The sequence below is a fragment of the Magnolia sinica genome, chromosome 12 (genome assembly GCF_029962835.1).
Source record: "Magnolia sinica isolate HGM2019 chromosome 12, MsV1, whole genome shotgun sequence".
NCBI lineage: Eukaryota > Viridiplantae > Streptophyta > Magnoliopsida > Magnoliales > Magnoliaceae > Magnolia > Magnolia sinica.
In genome coordinates, this window is record NC_080584.1 from 7,340 (window position 1) to 20,114 (window position 12,775).

The window sequence follows — 12,775 nt, forward strand, 5'->3', positions numbered from 1 at the left end:
CACTCTATGTCGTTCAATTCAACGTGCGCTCGTTCTAGTCGAGTTCGTCAAATAACCCGATTGTCCGATGTATGTTAACCATGTATGGACGCTACTGCTTGAATCTAGGGTACCGAACTTACCAGTGACATCCTATTAACTATGGTACTTGATCCGCTAAGACTCATGAGCCGGACATGGTGGTATGGGACACCGTGGTCGAGCTGTCGGCCTACGCTGGGGTGACGAGCCTCCCCGTAGTGACCAGTGAGCAACTAAACTCGTGAGCCGATTATGGTGGTATGGGACACTATATTCGTGCTGTCGGCCTACATTGATTGGTGACGAGCCCTTTGGAGTGACCTCGAGCATACCTGAATACCGCAAGGAGGTGACGAGCCAAATTGTGGTAGTAAAGGCATGAAAGGCGTACATTGATTGGTGACGAGCCCTTTGCTACGACCTCAAATGTATGATCGTATGAGATGTCTAGGATTGACGACCCTAGTATGGATTACTGTTTGGATGGTGATATGAGGAAGGTATCTTAGCTTCCCAATCCTGTTGTATGAATTGGACTAATAACAACTTGGTAATCATATCCATGCACCGCATTTGCATGTGCTTTGTAGATGTGGCGCACTTTGAGGCGATGTCATGCGTAACGTAAGATGAAGACGCTGAGGGTGTACGCGGGAGGGCACGCATCATATTGCATTCATCCTTGCATTAACAAGAGTACTTAGGATTTATTTAATTGTCCTGCTTTATCATTACTGTTTGATTGAACTGATAACATGTTAACTAGTGCCTTATTGTTCCCAGTTGATCACTCACTCCCACGTTTGAGGGCCGTGTTACACACCCACCGGACTCTGTCTTAGGCCCTGATGTTGCGGATGTGGATGCGGCGTCGAGGCAGAGCGAGCCTGGATGGCATGACGCAGGCGCCTTCTCTATATGCGGCTTCGAGACGGGTTCTAGCGAGCCTCGATGCTTCGCGAGATCTCCGGGATTAGGCTATTTTTGAATCCCAACGATGTAATTGATACTTATAATTTTGTTAAATAACACTTTCACACGATCTGGATTAATTCAGGGATTTACACTTGTACACATATTTTACTAAGTCTTCCGCTTGCTTTATTCACTTGTCCCTGAATCATATCTGTGTTTGGACTTAATCTATTCCATGTTTTATGCACTAATACAGTCAACATACATCTCTCATTAATTATGTTGCATAAGTGATGTTTTGAAACTCGGGAGCTGAGTTATGCTCGACCCCCGAATTTCAGGGCGTTACATCTATTCTATACACAATTCAATCAATCAGGTTCCCTTTTATAACGATCCAACTTCATATGATTCGGCCTATTTCTAGTGATCCAAACCTTTGACATTGGCCATTTCAATGGATAAAAATCATTGACATACTTGAGCCATTCAATGGATCGAATTTGTTCATATCATTAGGTTCATTCCGCGATCCAAACTCATCATACAATTGAAGCTGCTTTCCATGATCCAAACTCATCATTCGATTGAAGGTTCTTTTCACAATTCAAACTCAACATATGATTGACGCTGCTTTTCATGATCCAAACTCATCATATGGTAGAAGTTGCTTTTCATGTTCCATGGCATTAAATGTGTTAAGTTGATCCATGCCTTAAAACCCTCTTCTGTTCTGTACACAATTCAATGAATCGGGTTTCCTATTATAACGATCCAAATTAATATGATTTGGCCCATCTAGTGATCCAAGCCTTGGACATTGACCATTTTGATAGATAAAAATCATTGACATACTTGAGCCATTCAGTGGATCCAAATTGTTCATATGATTAGGCTCATTTCTCGATCCAAATTCATCATACGATTGAAGCTACTTTTCAAGATCCAAACTCAACATATGATTGAAGCTGCTTTTCATGATCCAAACTCAACATATGATTGAAGCTGCTTTTCATGATCCATGGCAATGGATATGCTAAATTGATCCATGCGCTAAAACCCTCTTCTGTTCGATTACACAATTCAATCAATCAGGTTTCTTTTTACAACGAGCCAAATAAATTTGATTCGGCCCATTTCTAGTGATCCAAACCTTTGACATTGGCCATTTCGATGGATAAAAATCATTGACATGCTTGAGCCACTCAGTGGATAAAAATTGTTCATATCTTTAGGCTCATTCGACGATGCAAACTCATCATACGATTGAAGCTGCTTTTCATGATCCAAACTCAACATATGATTGAAGCTGCTTTTCATGATACAAACTCAACATATGATTGAAGCTGCTTTTCATGATCCATGGCAATGGATATGCTAAGTTGATCCATGCGCTAAAACCCTCTTCTGTTCGATTACACAATTCAATCAATCAGGTTTCTTTTTACAACGATCCAAATAAATATGATTTGGCCCATTTCTAGTGATCCAAACCTTTGACATTGGCCATTTCGATGGATAAAAATCATTGACATGCTTGAGCCATTCAGTGGATAAAAATTGTTCATATCATTAGGCTCATTCGACGATCCAAACTCATCATACGATTGAAGCTACTTTTCATGATCCAAACTCAACATATGATTGAAGCTGCTTTTCATAATCCAAACTCATCATATGGTAGAAGATGCTTTTCATGATCCATGCAAATTTTTGTGCTAAGTTGATCCATGCCTTAAAACCCTCCTCTGTTCTATACACAATTCAATCAATTAGGTTTCCTTTTATAACGATCCAACTTAATATGATTCAGCCTATTTCTAGTGATCCAAACCTTTGACATTGGCCATTTCGATGGATAAAAATCATTGACATGCTTGATCCATTCAATGGATCCAAATTGTTCCAATGATTTAGCTCATTTGGCGATCCAAATTTATCATATTCTTGAAGCTGCTTTCCATGATCCCAACTCAACATATGATTGAAGCTGCTTTTCATGATACTAACTCAACATATGATTGAAGCTGCTTTTCATGATCCAAACTCAACATATGATTCGAGCTCCTTTTCATGATCAAAAATCATCATATGATTGAAGCTGCTTTTCATGATCCATGACAATGAATATGCTAAGTTATTCCATGCGATAAAACCCTCTTCGGTTTGATACACAATTCAATCAAGACAGTTTGTTTTTACAACGATCTAAATAAATATGATTCGGCCCATTTCTAGTGATCCAAACCTTTGACATTGGCCATTTCAATGGATAAAAATCATTGACATGCTTGAGCCATTCAGTGGATCAAATTTGTTCATATCATTAGGTTCATTCGGCGATCTAAACTCATCATACGATTGAAGCTACTTTCCATGATCCAAACTCATCATATGATTGAAGTTGCTTTTCACAATCCAAACTCAACATATGATTGAAGCTGCTTTTCATGATCCAAACTCATCATATGGTAGAAGTTGCTTTTCATGTTCCATGCCAATGGATGTGCTAAGTTGATCCATGCCTTAAAACCCTCTTCTGTTCTATACATAATTCAATGAATCGGGTTTCCTTTTATAACGATCCAAATTAATGTAATTTGGCCCATTTCTAGTGATCCGAACCTCTTGTTTCAACACTTAGGTCATGGTATCAATTCCCAAGTGGGGGTAGCTGACAGTGAAGTGTGAACTGATAGTGGGGTGTACTAACAGGCTAACAAATATATATATAGTGATCCAAACTTTTGACATTGGACATTTCGATGGATAAAAATCATTGACATGCTTGAGCCATTCAGTGGATCCAAATTGTTCGTGTGATTAGGCTAATTTCGCGATCCAAATTCATCATACGATTGAAGCTGCTTTTCACGATCCAAATTCATCATACGTTGAAGTTGCTTTTCATGATCCAAACTCAACATATGATTGAAGCAGCTTTTCATGATCCAAACTCAACATATGACTGAAGCTGCTTTTCATGATCCATGGCAATGGATATGCTAAGTTGATCCATGCGCTAAAACCCTCTTCTATTATATTACACAATTCAATCAATTAGGTTTCATTTTACAACGATACAAATCAATATGATTCGACCCATTTCTAGTGATCCAAACCTTTGACATTGGCCATTTCGATGGATAAAAATCATTGACATGCTTGAGCCATTCAGTAGATAAAAATTGTTCATATCATTAGGCTCATTCGACGATCCAAACTCATCATACGATTGAAGTTGCTTTTCACGATCCAAACTCAACATATCATTTTGCCATTTGAAGATGTCTTGATCTTCAAAATTTTTGTATGTTTGCTTAAACAGCTACATGTTAGATTATTTGGTTGAATCAAATAGTCTATTAAAAAAACCAAGATCCAAAAAAGAAAATAAATTTTGAGATAGATGACTTGTAGGGTTGAGTCGAGGCGTGACGTGAGTCACTCGGCTTGAAATCGAATTTTCTCCCCTTGAACAGCGTCCCAAGTGCAACAAGTTTCCAAAGCAATTGACCTCCAGGATATAACAACTATGACCCGGTCCCAGCGGTGCACTCACTATACGCGGGCTTAAACCACTTGCAGTTTAACCCGAAAGTGCCGAGTTGCCTCAGTGACGAACTCAGCAACCAAAACTCGTAAACCAGAAGACAGAGAGAGTTTTCATAATAGAAGAAAAGATTTTTTGTAGTTTTAAAACTGGAACGAAAGTCCTTATACAGACTCTGAAGTGGTGCATCAAGCACCCGCATCGGCACCCGCACACGTGCCTGTGGCCCGGCCCGTCTCGTCCCGTCTCGCACACGGACTCAGCGCCTGCACGTGTCGTTAATGGCCTAGATTAGAGCTATTAGCATACCCCCCTTGACCAAACTCATATGCCCCCTGAATGGGGCTTAAGCCCTAAGGCAAAAGGCCTATCTTATATAGAAGAAGATTTTCTTTGGTAAATACGATATGAGACAAAACCCACAACTCAAAAGCACCATAAATTTCAAATGCGGAGGAAAACCAAAATATTTGAAATTCCAATTTTAATATAAATTTTGAAACAAAATACAACAATCCACCACATGTTTCAAAATAAAAAGTCTTTCGAGTTAAAGCGTAATAGTTGTGCAATGATGTCAATGTCACCATAGACTTGAACTGACATTAGATTAAGCAAGACAGATTTACAAGAATCAGGTGACACTATAGTCTTGAACCTGAATCCTTTTAGTGTAAATCGCAAGTACATGCCACTCACACAAATATTCTTCTGCAAGTGATTCTGTAGTTCGGTGCTTTTTGGCCATACACAATTACCTAGATCTCATGAGTGTTTTAGAGAATTCGCCTAGATTCTCATAGGAAGCGGCCTCCACCTCCACATCCATATCAGTGAATTCCATCAAGTGTATGCAACAACTATATACACCACCAAATATATGGCTACGAATCCATTAAGAGTTCTAAAAACTCATCATTCTGCGTTGTTGCTCGCACGACTACACTATAGAAGGGGCTCATTTATCTCAGTGCAATTGTCTACCTCGTGTCTTGTTATTTACCCATTGAACTTATCTCATGGGATTTCTACTTGTATAAGTTGGGTTGTCGACACTGGCAGCTCATATATTAGGCTTAGCCCCATTCCCTTCGATATATCATTGACTAATCTTTTAGATAGTCCTTTGGTCAGAGGATCTACCAGATTCTTTTCTGACCTCACAAAGTCAATAGATATAATTCCATCACGCAACATGCGTTTCACTATGTTGTGTCTAAGTCTAATATGCCTGCTCTTTCCATTATATATTTTACTCTTTGCTTTTACTATAGCTGTTTGACAATCACAATGAATAAACATGGCCGATACAGGCTTTGGCCACAATGGTACATTAGCTAAGAGATTTCTAAGCCACTCGACTTCTGATCTAGCCTTTTCTAAGGCAATAAACTCAGATTCCATTGTTGACCGAGCGATACACGTTTGCTTGGTAGACTTCCAAGAGATTGCTCCTCCACCCAAAGTGAAGACATATCCGCTAGTGGATTTTGTCTCATCTGAATCAGTGATCTAATTGGCGTCACTGTATCCTTCTAATACAACAAGATAACCATTATAATGTAAACCATAGGCCATACTGCCTTTTAGGTATCGCAAAATCCTAAACAAGCATTCCAATGCTCTTTTCTAGGGTTATATGTATATCTACTTAGTCTTCCTGATGCAAAAGTTGTCTAGTTTAGTACAGTTGTTAGATACATGAGGCAACCAATTATTATGGAATATTCCAATTGAGACATAATACTACTTGTATTCTTCATGAGAGTTACACTGTAATCATAAGGTGTACTGACAGGTAAATAGTCAAAATGGTCAAACTTTCTCAGTTGCTTTTCAATTGAATGGGATTGTGATAATACAAAACCACTATCTTCAATACCCAAGATTACACAAGCCTCTCCTAAGTCTTTTATGTCAAATTTAGATGACAAGAATTTCTTAATTGCATTAACTAATTTAATATTAGTTCCAAAAATTAGCATGTCGTCAACATAAAGGCAAATAATAACACAATCATTTCCAGAAAATTAACTATATACACACCTATCTACATCAACCATTTGATTTCAAAACACCATCAAATTTTTCATGCCATTGTTTAAGAGCCTGGTTTAGACCATATAGTGATTTAATTAGTCTACATACTTGATATCTTATAACCCTCAGGTTACTCCATATATATCTCTTCTACTAAATCTCCATTTAGGAAAGCCATCTTAACATCCATCTGGTGTACCACCAGTTTAAATATGGAAGCTATCACTATTACCCTTACAGTTGTAATCCTAGTTACAGGGGAATAGGTATCAAAATAATCTATTCCTTCTTTTTGTTTGAAGCCTTTTGCTACCAACTTAGGATTAAACTTATCAATAGTCCCATCTAGTTTTAGTTTATTTTTAAACACCCATTTACAACCTATTGGTTTGTTCTCATGTGGTAGGTCTACAAGTTTTCAAGTATTATTGGATATAATAGATTCTAACTCATCATTTATTGCTTCCTTCCAGAAGGTTGCATCTGGAGATTTAATCGCTTCTGTATAAGTTGTAGGATCATCTTCTACTAAGAAGGTGAAAAAACCATCTCCTAGGTTTGTTTCTCTTCTAACTCTAATACTTTTTCTTGGTTGTATCTCTTCTATTACTTTCTCATAAGCACTTTTACTAGTAGACGTAATATCTGATCCATTAACTTCCTCTATTCCTATAGACTTAGATTTCATAGGGAATACATTCTCAAAAAACTCTGTGTCCATAGGGAATATATTCTCAAAAAACTGTGCCCCTAGCTTCTATAATTGTATTAGGATCTAGAATATTATCCTTAGTCTTTAAAACTAGAAACCTGTAGGCTGCACTATTTTGTGCATAACCTATAAATACACAATTGGTCGTTTTAGGGCCTAACTTTCTTTTCTTAGTTTCAGGCAATCCTACTTTAGCAAGACACCTCCATACTTTAATATATTTATAAATAGGAACATGCTTCTTCCAAAGTTCGTATGGTGTTTGTTCAGAAGACTTAGAAGGAATCCTATTTAGAATATAACAAGCGGACAGAATTGCTTCTCCCCACATATTTGAGGGTAAGCCTAAACTATTTAACATAGCATTCATCATCTCCTTAAGGGTTCTATTCTTACGTTCTGTTATTTCATTCTGTTCTAGTGTATAAGGAGCTTTAGTTTCACATAATTCTCTAAATTGAGAAGATTCATACTCAACCTCCTCTATCTGTTTTAAGTCTTTTAATTTTTAAATTTAACTGATTTTCAAAATTGCTCATTTTATTGAATTAAGGTAAATTTCTTTTCCACGTAAATTATTTTTTACTTGCCCTTTCATTCTCCTAATGTTTGTGGAACTAACATCACAACTACGACCACTCATTCATGATCACCTGGTATCTTCAAAATTTTCTCGTACAATTTTTCACTAAGAAATTGCTTCAATATCGTCTATGAATCTGTATCGTCTTTGCTTGTAAGATGCAAATTGAGAGAAGAAATGAAAGTTAGCATGAAGTGAGCCTTTTGGAAACTTCGGCTATGAATCTTCTCAAATCTACGGGTCAGGGCCTCTAATACTTTCTTAGATGCAAATTGAGAGGAGAAACAACATTGTCAGAGCCTCTGATACGTCTGGAGTGTTTGTGAATGTTATACTTTACATAGAGCTTAGAAAATATCTTACTTTTGAAACCATTGAATTCCAATGGTATTTTGGTTATTCCACATTGTAATGATGTTTTTTGTAGCCAATTAACCTAAATGATGTCTAGTTTCAAAAGTAAGATATTTTCTAAGCTCTCTTGGAAGTTAAGCTCTATGTATAGTGTTTGAAAACACTTCAGAAGTAAATGTACTTTTCTAAACCCGTTTGGAAGTTGTTCTCTTTGAGAAATCCTTAAGCAAAAGGCACTCCTTTCATTTCTTTCGTTCCTATCTTTATCCTATCAAGCATTGAGGAGCTCATTTGTGCGTGATAACAAATATTCAGGCTAAGGGCATATTGCCATTTGAAGATGTCTTGATCTTCAAAATATTTCTCTGTTTTCCCAAACAACTACGCCAAGTACACATTATAATAAACTACACCAATTGCCAAATTTCATTGACCTCCAATTGAAGGCATTGTTCGAATCTTAGCACAAGGATGAGCTGAGTTGAACTCATTCTTCTCCTCTAACTCAAATCTAAGGTGTCAAAAGATGTGGTGGGGTTTCACTTTTCGAAAGTGTGACCAAGGTAGTTGCTATAACGAAAATACTTGAAAAATGAACAAAGAGACTTCACAATCTGGAGGCTTTGAGTCCAATGTTGTTACCATTGCGACCATTGAATTAGTACAAAGTGATCCTTTTGGAATCTTTGGCCAGTGAAAAAGGAGCTTACAAAATATCTTAGTTTTGAAACTATGGAACTCTGATGGTATTTTAGTTTTTTTTCACATTGTAATGATGTTTTTTTAGCCATTTAACCTTCTAAACTCATTTGGAAGTTCTTCTCTCCGAGAAGTCCTTAAGCAAAAGGAAATCCTTTCATTTTTTTCCGTTCCTATCGTTATCCTATCAAGCAATGAGGAGTGGGTAATCCACAAAAGAATTGGAGTATCTGAAAACTCCACTGATGTACGCGCCATTTGTGCACGATAACAAATCTTATGTCTAAGGGTATTTCTTTTGTGTGGTATTGTCAATTTGCATATTGCACGATGTGTATCATTTGTTTTAATGGCATGTGATAGCTATTTATAGTGATCGAAAGAAATTGTGTAATATGGATCTAAGTTATTTAGAATGAGGAAATCATTAGTGGAAAAATTATTAATCTCTTCTCAAATTTCCATATTTGAAATAAGAAGATGAATTGTCATAGGTTGTTTAAGATTGATGGGCTAGTTATATAGGCAAGGTGTGTGATTTGAGTGCTGAATAATGTATTAAACATTGTGATGTTGTGGATATGGGTGTGGCTCTGAAACTGATAATCCTTGGTTTTATGTATTTACTATTACATGCCATCTCTTTGCATGCATTCTTTAGTTTTTGCACTAGTATTCGCGATTGTTGGAAAGGGCTCTTGATCTAACTTGCAAATGTGGTGTCATCGTCAAGGGGACTTCAACTGTAAGTAAATGCACCTGTGGATTTTATTTTTTTTCATTTTTTTCATTTTGAATGATTGGGTTTGAACTTCAAAATCAATGCTCTTTGCAAGTAGCCTCTATGTCAATTGTGTTTTACAATGTTTACTTTTGAGGTTTGTAGCAATTTCCTATGAAGACCTATCATTCATATCCACAACCATGAATAATCAGACTTCTTTAAAGAAGAGGAATCACCTTAGAGGGTATGAAGAAGCCCACAACCAACAGAGGGCAATATGCCCCTTCTTGGCAAGCGAAAAGTCTATGCCATCTAGATGTTATTTACCAAGCATGTTGTCTCTCAAGCTCATTAAAGATAACCCCAAATAAAAAATTTCTAGTTCTCTCCACAAAAGCCAAAAGAAATATGTTTAAAAAAAGTAGCATATTTTTTCAAAACATCGTTTGATTATATTTGGGCATGAGAAGGTTCTTGGAATGAGAATAAGGCAAGAGAGAGCGATGGTTTTCGCTTCTGTAAGATGAGCACATCAGCTAGCCTAGAGAAAGTGGTAATGGTTACATGATTTTATCGTTTCCCTCAAATTGGTATAATGTACATGATCAAATTCTTTTTGCTTTTACTTTATCAAATTGTGCTTAATTTATCAACTTGTTTATGACTCCAAATATATCATATGCAATACGTACGATTTTTATGGTGGCTTACCATACAATTCTTTGTCCGTTTCACGTTGATTGTGTGATGCAGGGACATGTGATAACCTAACCCTAGATGCATGTATAATCAGGTTAAAGAATATTCAAATAAATACACCAATCAACTAACTGTTTCCAATCAAAGGGATTAGGTGAATCTCAACACGAAGATGAGGTTATTCCGCCAGGATCATGCCCCTTAGCATAAGATCATATAAACAGTAAAAAGGGAGGACCTCGGGTTATGAGGATATCCTAGATCTAGCATAAGTCAATCCACGAGTAAGCATGGATTTGATTCTACTGACTAACCATCCCTCTTTTCTGTTCGAACTAGAAAGGGGTATCTAGAGAGAAACGAAAGGGGTGAAGGATGAGGGGTTTGAGGTGAAGAAGGTATGAGTCCTTTGTTGTCAAAAGATAAGGAGGAGGATGATCCTTACCTTTTCCTGCACCTCGAAGATCTTAGAAAGAGGGAAACCCGAAATCAGGGTGGAATCCTCAACACCCAAGGGCCAATCCTGAAACCTCAATCTCTTGAATAAAAAGGAAGAAAATAGACGAATTCTTATTCATTCAATAATAATGAAAATAGGATTCCTCACAACATATATATAAGCTATGGAAAAAGTAAAAGTGCACTAAAGCCCCTGGAAACAAGAAAAATAACAAAAAGACGAAAAATAAAGAAAGTTGCAATAAAGCCCCTGAAACAAGAAAATAACAAAAAAGTCCAAAACTAAAACACCCATTTGGTAGGGTGTAAAATCCGACCCATGGATCTATGGTCGAGGTGAACACCTGTGTAGTAGGGTGTGAAATCCGACCCATGGATATATAGTCGGGGTGCGGTCATGGCGCTCCTGCACTCGTAGCGCGTCAGAAAGTGGGTCCGATGGACCCGTCGTCTATCCACATCAACTCCTCCGATTTGGTACTCTGTCGATGACGCCTCCTCCTCTGGGACACTCTAAAGGACGCACCACTGATGTCCGCATCATTGTGTGCATTTTGTGGGCTTGTTGTTGCGATCTTGTGAAAAGAAAAAACCTCTCGAGTATCAGATAATCAAATTTTATTGCAAGGATTCCTAGTCTTTAACGATCTCCTTTTTAGCTGTACTTATAGAACTTTTAATGATGACCATGTTGATGCTTATCTAAAAGACTAAGCAGCAAATAAAATATTGCATATGACACAACATTGAAGGCTTCCCAAGCAGCGTAGGGACCTTTACCCACCTTTACCCATTTCCTTGATTTGCTCCATCATCGGTTAGTTCCTTTGTTATGTTTTTAGGTTTTAGATTCAGAAAGTGTTCTTTTCTGGAAAGCCATTTTATGGACTTTCATAACCACATTGACGCTTATCTAAAAGACTTAAAGAGCAGCAAGTAAAGTATTGTGGATGACACAAGATTAATGGCTTCCCAAGCAGCCTAGGGACAACCCTTTTTCCTTGATTTTGCCCAATCATCGGTTAGTTCCTTTGTTATGTTTTTTAGGTTTTAAATTCGGACAATATTCTCTTCTAGAAAGCCAATTTATGGAGTTTCATAATTTTTGGAAATTATTGGATTTTTATTTTTTCCAACCATAAGAACTTGGGAGGTTTTTGCTACTTCATGGTTAAGTTTTCATTTGCTCCATCTATGCAAATAGGTACTTAGGCCTATAAGACCAGTAGCGAAGATCTTGAACATTTAATTTTGAACATATTTTATTCTTGTGGGAAAGAATGTTTTTTTTTAAAAACCCGAGCTACATCAGAAGGTGGTGTCATAAACCTACAGTTCTAGGGATTCTAGCTCTATGCTCCGGAGGAAGATTTGATTGTTAGATCACTCGGGGCCTTGGGAGTTTTAAACCATGGATGATCTAGGAAATCCTTTGCTTGGCCCCGAAAATTTCCTCCGTGATGCAATTGACTTGGCAAGGAGTGTACACGGATACATCTTAAAAGCTAATTTTTTATGTTTCCATGCCATACTGCTCACACCTTGTCGATTATTTGATTCACATGAGCGCTTGCCACTTGAAGAAGTTTTCGAACAACTGAGAACTTCACGAGCAGGGCTTTCATCAGAAGATGTTGAAGCATGCATGAAGATTTTCAGCCTAAACAAGCTTCAGGAGAAGACTGGTTTGTACTAGGATTCATTCATTGTGAGACCCACTTGAAGATTGGTTTTATCCTGCACTAACAATGATGAATTAGCCAATTAGGCCTTTATCTTTCCACAAATCCACATGCGTGCAACTCTAACTTTACTGCTATGCAATAGTTAGTTAGCTCCATGGTGCTGTTAAATTCATTTGAGCTTTGCAAAAATGGTTAGTATGTTAAATGGTAAACTCTAGTCCGTTGGCCTCAAACAAGTGAAGCAAACAAATCTTTGCTTGGTTCCTAACTACCATGCGGACTTATACATGCAACTTAGTTTCTCTTGTCCTTGTTTACCACTTCTAAATCC